This window comes from Crotalus tigris, unplaced genomic scaffold (assembly GCF_016545835.1).
Source record: "Crotalus tigris isolate CLP2741 ecotype Arizona unplaced genomic scaffold, ASM1654583v1 scf7180000017573.2180621, whole genome shotgun sequence".
In the NCBI taxonomy this organism is placed as follows: domain Eukaryota; kingdom Metazoa; phylum Chordata; class Lepidosauria; order Squamata; family Viperidae; genus Crotalus; species Crotalus tigris.
The window spans coordinates 1,697,564-1,709,987 of record NW_024096483.1 but is presented as its reverse complement, the minus strand read 5'-3'; the positions used below and the strand labels follow the sequence as shown (position 1 = coordinate 1,709,987).

General features: G+C 41.3%; 1 long non-coding RNA gene across 1 annotated transcript in view; it reads left to right on the top strand.

The window, feature by feature from the left end:
- The first annotated feature begins 7,127 nt into the window (after window positions 1-7,127).
- Window positions 7,128-12,424, top strand: part of LOC120314088 — a 25,689-nt gene continuing 20,392 nt past the window's right edge. Inside the window, exon 1 of the long non-coding RNA XR_005558338.1 lies at window positions 7,128-7,321. This is a non-coding gene — a long non-coding RNA (uncharacterized LOC120314088). The remainder of the gene's footprint in view (window positions 7,322-12,424) is intronic.

Here is a 12,424-nt window from a genome sequence, read left to right as displayed (position 1 = left end):
TTCAGATACTTGACATCCCTCAGACTGTATCCAAATCATGCAGTTTAAAAATATTACCGCTAATCAAATAGGGATTTTCTCTCTTGGACAGTAACCTAACTTTATTATGTTGGTATTCCTGAAAGAGTTTATTATTTTCATCAGTAGTCATAGCTATAATCTTTGAAGAAAAACAGGAATCCTGAAGTATGATGGAGAATAAGGTAATATTAAAAACGCACAAGCAAATCAATGCATACACTGTCATAATCAAAACCGTTAGACACAAAATGAGAATGTTTTTATTTGAATAAATATTTTCTAACAACAGCAATAAGGGTAGTGACTGAAATAATACGAAATTGTAGAGTCCTTTCATTAGCTCAGAATTAACATTTTCAGGGGAGAAAGTCAGACAGACGACTAGCTAATAAATCTATTTATTACTGGATTTTTTAAGAGAGATATATCCTGACTGTTTTAAAAATTCATATTGTTAATTAATTGTCTCAAGATTTAAATGCTGATAGATCTTCCTCTAATAGAATTGCATTTTCTGATTATTTATATCTTTGCATGAAGGAAGCCTAATCCTCCTTTCACCAGAGAGATATTTACTCAAATGCTACATTGAATTACGGTTGTGAAAAACATGGAAGGGACATTTTCCTTCAATAAAGATTCAAGGTAGCAGCACCTTTATCTGAGCAAAGTCTTGAAGCCCTGTGGTCTCAGCTTCTGGTGAGGAGATTGGGAAGAGCCTCGTGTCAAAGGGGTTTCTGTGCCTGCATAGAGTATTCCAAAAGTAGCTGAGGCAGAATATGCTGCAAGTCTTTTCTGGAAAGAAAGAAAGAAGAAAGAAAGAAAGAAAGAAAGAAAGAAAGAAAGAAAGAAAGAAAGAAAGAAAGAAAGAAAGAAAGAAAGAAAGAAAGAAAGAAAAAAAGAAAGAGAAATTAAAGAAAGAAATTAAAGAAAAAGAAGAAAGAAAGAAAGAAAGAAAGAAAGAAAGAAAGAAAGAAAGAAAGAAAGAAAGAAAGAAAGAAAGAAAAGAAAGAGGAACATAATGTGTTAAAGAGGTAGGCTACAAAAGTCCAGAGCATCTTCTGTATCCTGATCATATGAATTTTTGCTACCCACAGATCTGCAGCCTGATTAAAGATGTAATACAAGTAGTCCCTGACTTACAACAGTTCGCTAAGTGACTGTTCAAAGTACAGTGAAAAATGTGACTATTGCTGTGTCCCAAAGTCTATTTATGACATGTGACTATTTATAACTATTGCCGTGTCCCAAGGTAATGTGATCACCTTTTGAGATCATCTGACAAGCAAAGTCAATGGGGAAGCCAGATTCATTTAACAACTAGGTTACTAACTTATCAACTGCAGTGATTCACTTAACAACTGTGGCAAAAAAGGTTGTGAAATGGGGCAAAACTCACTTAACAAATGTCTCACTTAGCAATAGAAATTTTGGGCTCAATTGTGGTCGTAAATCAAGGACTATCTGTACTGTGATGCCTGAATAAAGAACTGCTTCTTCTGAATGGTAACATTGGCCATTCTAGGGCTAAACTAGGAATTGAAGTCCAGTCTACTTTTTTTTTTCCCCAAGCAGAATTTTGAAATTCAGAAAAGTTGAACTGCTTCTCCATCAACTGATCCAGCTGATCCAAGAAAAAAGTGACAGGGATCTGCCCATATCTTCATTATTTGGGCTTAACCTGCTTTTTTTAGGCAGCAAATATATGACCCTTGGCCCTTGACCCTCTTTTATCTACCACTAGTGGATGATGCCCAGTTATTTTGACCGACAGCAGATAAATTTGTACAGTCAGGTTGTGCAAACTTGTATTCATCAACATCTCCTTACATGAATGTTGTCCAGATGTGCCACACATGGAATGCATTCAAAGATAGCTTTGTGATATTACAATATTGCAAAGAGATCTCTGGGGTGGGGTGGGGGAGAAGGGCAGTTTGGAAAGGAAAAACACCGCTGGAGAAGTTGTTTCTCTTAGTAATACAACAATTGGGGTACAGGTCACGGCATTATTTTTTAAGTAGGTTTAGATCAGGGGTAGGCAACCTTGGCTCTTTTATGACTCGTGGACTTCAACTCCCAGAATTCCTGAGCTAGCTATGCTGGCTCAGGAATTCTGGGAGTTGAAGTCCACGAGTCATAAAAGAGCCAAGGTTGCCTACCCTTGGTTTAGATCATGTTTTTATTCGAAGGGGCCAAAGGGCTCACAACTGTGGGCATTCTCTCTTTTAGTGCACCTGATGGAGAGACCTGGTGCGCTTGCTCGCTAACCAGCGAGCTGAACTTGCTCCACCCGATAACCTAACTGCCCTCCAACGAGTCTCACCTCTTCCTTATGGAGGGAAGGCCAATCCACGGAATCCAGGACGACTCAGTAAGAAACAATCGACAAACATTCCATCTCCTCCTCCCCACCCTCATCCCTCCGGGCAGCCTGGAGCCCGGTTCCTCTTTAAGAAGCGATTAACCATAAACTAATAGCTGGAAGGACGCGGAGGGCAAGCAGTCCAGCAGTGGGCATGCTTTCCCAGAAAGATCCATCTTGCCCAGCAGCACTGAGAGCCCTCTCCACACCCGAACCCCGGCTGCCAGGCAGACAATGGAGGAAACCCCAGATTCCTCCGTTGCTAGGGAACGGAGGTCAATAATGCATATTTGGATTGTGGAACAGAGCGCAAGGTCTGTTTGTTTAGTGGTTAGAGGTTCAAAAGTCAGCATTGTCTTACTAGCAGCCCAAGTCGCAGCGGGGTGGAAGGAAGAACCGACTCACCAACCAATTAGCCAATCAACAAAGCAACCGCTTTAATTCCAGCACCCCAGGCTCCCCCAATTGGGCTATGCGGGCAGAGATCAGAAAAGCCAAACAGGTAAAACAGAATGAAACTAAGCTCTTGGCTCTTCCCCTTGAGTCAGAAATAAAACTACAGTTTTCAAGATGCAGTGACTAGACTAGAGGCTAAGGCAGAACCAAGCAAGCTCCATGTTGGTTTGTATGCTGTGGTGAACCTATGCTTTGATCTGGTCTACGTATAAGCATAACAGCTACACTGAGCATATTTCGACTTATTCAGCAGGATATAATTAAGCAAACCATAGTTTACTGTGATTGTGAAAGGGCAATGGTCTCAGAAGCCTTCCCCCCCCCCCCCCAGGACCACTCAACTTTGCAGTGCAAAGATTCCTGATCTCTTTCTTTCTATGCTTTCTCATCCAGGATTCATATTCTGGGTTTGCAAAATGTGTTAGTCCAGTCTACAATGAGATCTTGTAGCTTGAGTTTTAGCAAGCTGTGTGAATTCGGCCATCACTTTAATCCACAATATATTTATTAGGTCACAGAATATTGTGGGAATTCACCAATTGCCCTTTAACAAACTAGGATTTGCTTACTTGTTTCAATCCAACCAGTTCAATCTTCTTTTGAGTTCTAGTTTACAAGCTACTCCATAGAATATTGCAGTCCAAAACTCCCCAAGAAAGAAAACCAATTAAACTCAATCACATTTGTTTCTTGAGTTGATACACATAGAACAAGGTTGAAACTAACAGATTTCAAAGCAGGACGTTTCATTAAAAGTCCTTGTTGGGCATATTTTCAGTCCAATGACTCAGGATCTTTATTCCACTGAAAATTCCTTGGAATTTCACTCCATACAGCAAGCGTGCTTAAGGGAGCACCTTCAGCTATTACTGGATCTTTGAAAAATCAGTTCTGAAATTGCTGCAGACCCTGAACAGGGATGAATTAAGAATCTTTCCAGAGGTGATTTATTGCACAAAGAAGGTGCATCTATTACAGAGGCTCTGAATCTATTTGCTTTCCACAAACTCCCTTCTGTTTGTTGCTAGGGATACAAGATTCTCTCTTTCCAACTAATGCCACATTACTGTTATGTTGAGTACTAACAGATTTAGGGTATATGGATGTGATTGCTTTTTTATCCCTAAACCCCAGGCATTTTCATTCCTGGACTTTTTGTATCACCTAGGAACAAAGAGGTACTGCTTAAGGAACTCTATTAAAGCTCCCTTTCACAGTTATAAACCCAGAGCTGTGTATACTCTGGACTATACAAACAACAAAGTGTCCTTTTTTGAATACGTGCATGCCAAATGGAATATGGTTGCCTTTAGTGCAGGAAACATCAGAAGCCAGCATTTCTTTATCAGCTATTATATCTGTGCCTTTCATCACAATGTACAGTAATTTATAGACCTAAAATAATAACATTTGTCTCTGTGCTGCATGAGTTCTTGATCACATATAGGTTTTTTTCAACAAGCACAAATTTGGAGCATTTAGTTTTTTAGATAGCTACAGCATAGATATAGATCATTTCCAGCAGTTTGTACGGTATTCAATATCTACAGCAGATTCCAAGCATGTAAGTTCTTAATAAACAGTTCCTTGGGTCAAGGGGTTGCCCTAACCTAAGATCACATGCAGCATTGATTTAATTTTACTTAACCTTCTGCTCATTTCTATGGTTGAGAGTCATTCAGTGCTTTCTTTGCAATCTGCTGCTGGTTGGAAGAGTTAAAACTAAAGGCTGAGAATAAGAGAACAGTTGCTTTTGCTTTTCCGGCTTGGGGTCCTAGCAGATTATGCCATGGGAATACCATCCTTATGAGGTAAAACTTTGTGCCAATCTATTTCTCATTGTCCAGTATAATCTCTGCTTACCTACTTTTTGTGCTGCAGCAATAATAATGCAAACTCTTCCAATATCACAGTATGTACTGGATCCAAGGAAATCAGATCTGTGAAATCAGATAATGACTGGAAACACACACTGTACAATTTGCCAAATAACCCTGCTCTTGTGGTTTGTTCTGTGAACTAGCCATTGTTGTATTTCATTAAGCCATTCTTAAATAAAGCATGGCATTGTCTGATATTTGCATGCAGTCAATATATGTAGGTATAACAAGCAGGAACCCAGACTCGCAATTTTCATTAAGAATTGGACTATATGTTAAAAATCAGACCAGGCTAAAAACAAAGCAAACCAACCAGAAAAATTGATGAGGGAATTAATCCTGAATCATCTCCTAGAGATGTGTTCAATTCCCTACAGATAACAGTGGGATTTTAAGATGAATTGTAAATATTCCTTTTGTCGAGCAAATTGTCAGTTGGCCTATAGCAGGAATTGGAAAAATTGAGAGCCAGATGAAACTGAGATTGTATTCATACCTTGGGCTAACATGTTTTATGGAATATGCTTCAATAACTGGTTCATCTTAACCTTAAATCATGGTTGGGTCTTTATTTCTTATAATAAATAGACAAAAGCAGCAACATTTGCATTCATTATACATTGCAACAAAAAGTCAAAATTCTGTAAAGATTAGATTTGAGTACAATAGATGTGTTGATATTTGAAATTTAAAGTATGTATTGATCTAAAAAAATTTACAAGTACCCTTAAGCAAATTGTGCTCATAAGTACACTTTTGCCCTTTGGTGACCAAAAAGAAAATAAGTGGAATGTGAGATTTCAACTCTCTCCTTTATGGAAAAAAGCCTTGCATCTCTGTGTGTTCAGTGCAACTCCCCACCTTATCCCTTCCAGCCCAGCCTTGGATGGTTATCCATTACAGATAATTTCTAATCCTATCTGCTATGGAAGTGTCCATCTATTCAATTCTGCTTAATTAACAGAAGTGACTTCCCCTTCTTTAGAAGTGTCCTTCTTCTTCCAGCTGGCCATTTACAATCTATTGACCCCTTGTACTGGAAACAATTAGTGTCACGGCATATATATATCATCGAGTACAATTAGCACATTATCCAAGTTCCTTTACCCCAATGCGGAAAGACAGGGAAAATAACAAGAGGTACCCAATCACTTTCAGTCCTTATAGAAGGAGGAAGGGAAGGGACAACATTGAAGGGGGAAAGGTCAGACAATCAGAGGAAGAGCACACGACAGCAACTGATATGGTTAGCTTTGAGGACCCCGGGGTCTTGTTCATTGGAAGCATTTGTAGCCCCTTTAGTCATCCTCCAAGTGCACTTTGATGACAAAAGCTTTTGTTAACTCTCCTGGTCTTTTAGTGAAGCTTACCACTTGAACCAAAGTCCAGTGGGCATCTTCCTCTTGCTTTTTTGGCTTGATTTGGAAGTTAGAAAGACTAGCTCAATATTAATTTTTAGGAAGAGCTCTTGCCTTCTACTTATGAAACTTTCAGGAAAAGACAGCAAACCAAACTCCCATCGTTTCTGTCCGTCTCTCTCCAGGTTTTATAAGGTGCCTTGTTCATCTGCGGAATGGATGAGATTAATCCCTAGGCTAATGTTGAGTAGATGGGTCAGGATGTTAGGCCAGCATATGATAGGGCTGACTCATGCCATGTCACACTTTTAATGATAGTCATAGAAAATTGTTCTGAGCTTCCAGTTGGAGCTAACTACCCCATTCCTCATGGCTAAGAAAAACTCAGTGGTCTAGTGCCTCTCCAATAGTGTCAAAAAAGATGTCTCTATTTGGGAGACCCAATCTCTTTTAAAGACATTGCCATAGTTCCCTGGAAGGATGATGTCAGAATAGAAGATGGCACTATGTTTACTATGAACAACCAGCGAGAAGAAACACCCATTAATCCAGTGGTGGCGAACCTATGGCACGGGTGCCAGAGGCGGCACTCAGAGACCTCTCTATGAGCATGCACGCCATTGCCCCAGCCCCACCACCCCCATGGCCCCCTCCTCACCAGCAGCTCCCCCAGAGAAGAGTCGCCCTGGGCGCAGCCTGTGCGGAGCAGCGCAGCCAAGGACATGGCAGCTGAGCAGCGGGGACAAAACTCCGCCCTCATGCCCCATCGTGTACAGATGCTGCAAGGTGCGGACAGAGGGCATGGCTGCCACAACACTGAGCTGCCTGGGCAATCTGCTGTGGTGGGCCGTGGAGGTGGTGGGTGGCCCTACAAGCAGGAGAGGCAGGAGCGGGGCAGGGGCGAGGCGATTTTTGGGCACTTGGTCTCTAAAAGGTTCGCCATCACTGCATTAATCAATACATGAATGGCATCCTGCTCTATTTCTTTGTTATTTTTATCACTACTCATATAAGAAAACATGCAATAACCTGCTCTTTTTCATCCAACTCAGGTGAAGCAATGAAAGTGCTACATTATTACCTTGTGCAAGATCTAAGTCATTGTTTATAAGCTACAATGGGTGAATTCCTACAATGCCCTAACTGAAAACAGTTAAATCACATTCTTGCATAATGTGAAGTGTGAATCCAGTCAGTGGCAGGGATTAATGGAATGCTGAAGGTGAAGACGGAACTCCCAGGTAGTTACTCTCAATTAATGAGGCTTTGGATTTCTGCCTTAGGCTTAGATCTAGTGCCGCCTAGTGATATCTATGTGTTAAAGGCTAGGAGCACCTTATCTATCAGCATTTGCCTTTGCTTCTTAGTCATTTCAAAATTACATTGCATTCTTTGTCTTGATGTCTCTCTTTGTAAGGAGTACAGTGCATTCTTTTTCCTCACTCAGCTTGCTCACTCCTATTCATATCTACACACAGTTCAGTTCTGAAACAGGCTTGACCTAAGACAGCTTTTTCCGATGGGAAGCCCTTCTGGTCTTTAGAGAGCAGGGCCATTTCTGGACATTGAATTTCTGCCATGGTTGCCTGGCTAGGGAGTAACGTCTATTCACCAGATGGCAAAGTGAAACAATCATCTGTAATTATACCTTTAGTTTTGTGGCAGGGAAGTGGGCCCATATCCAAACAAAGCCCTGGGCTGCAGCCACCCACCCATTTTTATTTCTAAGAAAGACTTGTAAGTAAGTAAACACGATGTCAACACCTGTTTGGTTTTGTTTCACAAAATGCCAGCTTATTTTATTTTATTTTATTATTATTTTATTTTATTATTTTATTTATTTATAAGAGCCGAGGTGGCGCAGCAGTTAGAGTGCAGTACTGCAGGCCACTTTAGCTGACTGTGTTCAGCAGGTCAGCGGTTCAAATCTCACCGGCTCAAGGTTGACTCAGCCTTCCATCCTTCCGAGGTAGGTAAAATGAGGACCCAGATTGTTGGGGGCAATTAAATATATATATACATTGCTTACTGGTGTACACCGCTTAGAGAGTGCTTGCACTTAAAGCGGTATATAAGTCTCATAAATAAATAAATAAATTTTATTTTATTTTATTATTTTAATTTTAGACTAGGAGCTTGGTTGATACCATAGAAAGCGGGTATAGAAACATTATTAGTGCCTGCCATCACCATATTTTCACCCCTAGTTTAGTTAATTTTGTCTCTAGTTTACTATTTTATTCTAAGAAAGACTTGTAAATAAACACGATGTCAACACCTGTTTGGTTTTGTTTCACAAAATGCCAGCTTATTTTATTTTATTTTATTCTATTATTTTAATTTTAGACTAGGAGCTTGGTTGATACCATAGAAAGCGGATATAGAAACATTATTAGTGCCTGCCATCACCATATTTTCACCCCTGGTCTAGTTAATTTTGTCTCTAGTTTACTATTTATTCATCTGCTATGTTTGTATTAAATGTATCACCGTGATAGAGAATCAAGAGTTGTAAGTTAGATGACCCACAGAAACTTGATTATTGTATGCTGCTCCAAGTCCATTTTTGTTAGAAGAATGGCTATATATATATATTTGATTAATAAATACACAAACTTGAAATGTTCCTTCTTAATATCTCATTCAGTGCAGGATTCATATAATGGATGTTTTCAAAGAGTCCACCAGCTCTTGATATCATTTTTTAAGTCAAAGAAAATTTCCAGTTCCAGGAAAGGCTGTAGCTGATTTCAGTACTCTGCAGCAAAAACAATTGTTTTAAAATGTTGGCAGCTGGTGAGCTTTCATTGGAAAATAATTCATAATATGCTGGAAAAATAAAGAACATGTCAAAATTCTGAGCTAGTGTACCCCTCCCCCCCGATTCATCCAGAAGAAAGATAATGCAAGGAAGGAAGGAAGGAAGGAAGGAAGGAAGGAAGGAAGGAAGGAAGGAAGGAAGGAAGGAAGGAAGGAAGGAAGGAAGGAAGATCAAGCATGAAAAAGCATTATATTGAGTATTGGGTAAATTGAGGACTGTGGAGTTCCATGGTGCTCTCTCTCTCTCTCTCTCTCTCTCTTTCTGTGTGTGTGTGTGTGTGTGTGCATGCGTGCATGTCTGCCTATGTGCACATGGGTGCACGTGCACACACATATATGCTATTACTTGAAACTACCTTAATGTCAGTTGCCCTATGATTAATTCAGAAATTGCATTTCATGGTGACATCATTACAATATTTACATTAAATCCATCCACTTCTGTGGAAAACAGCATACCATTATATTGTATTCTTTGGTGGGATGACATTTTAGTATTGATGGGTTTCCTTAAGGCTTCCCTTTAAGCTAGGACAGCTTTAGTGGTCCAAAGCAAGAGTGAACTCAATATGCCTACCGGTCGGTCATACAGTAAAAAAGAGTGACTCCTGGGGACTGCACAGATGCGACCATGCAGGTTTTTTTTACTTCACTGTTGGCCTTTGCCTTCTTCTGGGATGGGTTTTTTTCACTTCCTAGTCTAGCCTACAGGCCTAATTTTCCCTAGGTCAGGGGTAGGCAACCTTGGCTTTTTTATGACTCGTGGACTTCAACTCCCAGAATTCCATGCTGGTTCAGGAATTCTGGGAGTTGAAGTCCACGAGTCATAAAAGAGCCAAGGTTGCCTACCCCTGACCTACAATATACAAGCAATCCTCGACTTGCGACCATAATTGAGCCCAAAATTTGTGTTGCTAAGTGAGATATTTGTTAAGTGAGATTTGCATGCCTACCCCTGCTGTAGGTGAACATTAAAAGTCCACCTGAATCCATGATTACTCTATCACATTGTTCCTTCCTGATTTTCAAAAAAGGCCTACAAATTGATTACCCCTCTTTTAATGCCATGTAAATCACTTCCCTTCAGGCTAGAGCTACCCTACCTGAATGGCAGAAATCCAGATGACAAGTAGATGGACTAGCGGTCATCCAGGTTTTTGCAGCCCTGATACAGTAACCCTATCTCAGATGGTAGTAACAGATTCCAAAGTTGGACTACGGCAGTGGTGGCAAACCTATGGCACATAGGTGGCACTCAGAGCCCTCTTTGTGGTCACGCGTACCATGCCCTGGAGATGGCAAATGTCCCTTTTCAACCAGCCAGCTGCTAACTCGCCGAGGTCCCACATGGCCGGATGCATCCCGGCACAGCTGATTTCCCTCCCTCCCCCCCCCGGTCCTGTCCCTCCTGGCCTTGCATGCTCTCCTTTTCCTGGGCACAACCCACTGCATCGCCTCCTCAGCTGTCAGCCGGCCATCCAGCTCAGAGGCAGCTTCTTTGAACTGTTGGTGGTGGGCTGCGGAGCCCCAGAATATGCCGGTCGAGGGGCTGGCAGGCTGTGGCTGCTGACAGACACCATCAGCCCCCATGAGCTCGCTGGCCTCTGTGTGCGGGGGCCAATGGTGTCAGGCAGCAGCCGCCCCAGCCCTTGCCTTGACCCATGGCAATGGCACCCTTGCCCTGCCTCATCTCACCCCGCAGGACAAGCCTCCTGCCTACTGCCCCACCTGCCAGAGACCCCCTGGATCTCCCCCAACCCTGCCCACCCACCACAGGCATCCCTCCCCATGAGCAATATTGATGTGACCACACCCACCTTGGCTACACTCACCCAATCTACCATGACCACCACAGCATGCCACCCAGTGGGCCATGTCCACCTGGCACTTGGCAATAAATAAGTGGGTTTTGGATTGCAGTTTGGGCACTCGGTCTCTAAAAGGTTCGCCATCACTGGACTATGGACTGTATGATGATCTATATTGAACTCTTCATTGGTCATCCCTGTTGAATGACCCCAACAAGGTTGAATATAATTTCATAGGATGATGTATGAAGAAAAAGTCAGTCAGGACTTATCCCATGTTTTGTTTCTTGTCTTTGTTGCAAAATAATATCAAAATGTGGCTATTGTGACATGTCACCAGTAGATGGCACTATTTACTTTTCCTTGGGAGCATGTCCAGAAAAGATGGAAGGAATGTAGGGAGAGAAAAAAAATAAACAGAGCTTCCAGGTTGCAAGAGAAAATGGCTGGGTCATTATTTTAGCTATTTCCCTTTTTCTTTAGTGCCTGAGATCATAATCCTTCAACTATTTCCTTGGCATTCAGCACCACTGAGTTCACTGGCTCTGTTCTCATAAAGTGTTCACTTTAACCATGGCTTAAAAAGTTAACCCAACTTTCTGGTTATGGTTGAACAGAATTAATAGAACATTGATTCAATATGGTTTTCTGTAACATGCTAAGCTAAAACGAGGTTGGCTAATTTTAGCTCAGTTACTAACTTTATCCAACCCCTTATTAAACTAAGTGCTTTGGTTGCACCTGCACTCTCTAAAAAGTTGGGATAGTTTTTACTTTGGTTCTGGGGGAAGTTAGCCCAGAGAAGGAAACATTAAAAGGGCAGAAAATATATTTTTCCTCCAAAGGACTTTTTAAAACCAAACCTGGCCCCAAATCTATCTCTCTGCCCCAAGCAAGAACTAGCCCCATACAAATGCAGATGTAAAACCATCAGAAAGTTGAAGCCAGAGCACTCAAGAAGACAAAATTAAAATCTGCATGCCCCACCCAAACTCTAGGAGTCATTAGCCCCATCACCTGGGAAGCAGGATATGATAATAGGATTAAACCACAAATAACAAGGCCTAGAAAGACACTCAGAAATAGTCTCAAGATTCATGCCACAGGAACAGGAAACTATTCCAAACAAGGCTAGAGGGTATAAAAACCTACTGCCCATGTGCTCAACTCCTCTTTCCTCTCCTCTGCTCTTTCCTGCAAGGGCTTCTTCAATAAACTGTAACCTTCTTCCCAAAGCAGTCGCCATGTTGCTTATTTATCCCCGGCTTGAATGAACCAAGATGAAGACTTACTTCTGACAGTTCCTTTGTGCATGTCTCAGTGAGTTCCACAGACCCATCTCTTCTGGATACATTGTGAACAGTGTAGTGTGAAAACCAAAGCCAAGCAAATTAGAAAGCAGATTCAGCCCTGAATATTTTGTGTGAATGAGACAAATAGGACTTCTCTATAACAATTCAAAGCAAGCATTTGTTCACTTTAAACACCAACTAATAAAACACAGTTAATAACAATAAATATATTGTTGGACTAGTTTCCTCCAGCGTGTACTATAAGCAGTGGTGGGATTCAGCTGGTTTGCACCACTTTGTCAGAACTAGTAGCTAACTTTTTGTTACCCAGGCATAGAATGGACTTTCGGAAGTAGCATTTATACAGAGAACCGGTTGTTCACATATTTGAATTCCACCACTGACTATAAGTCATATTTACCAA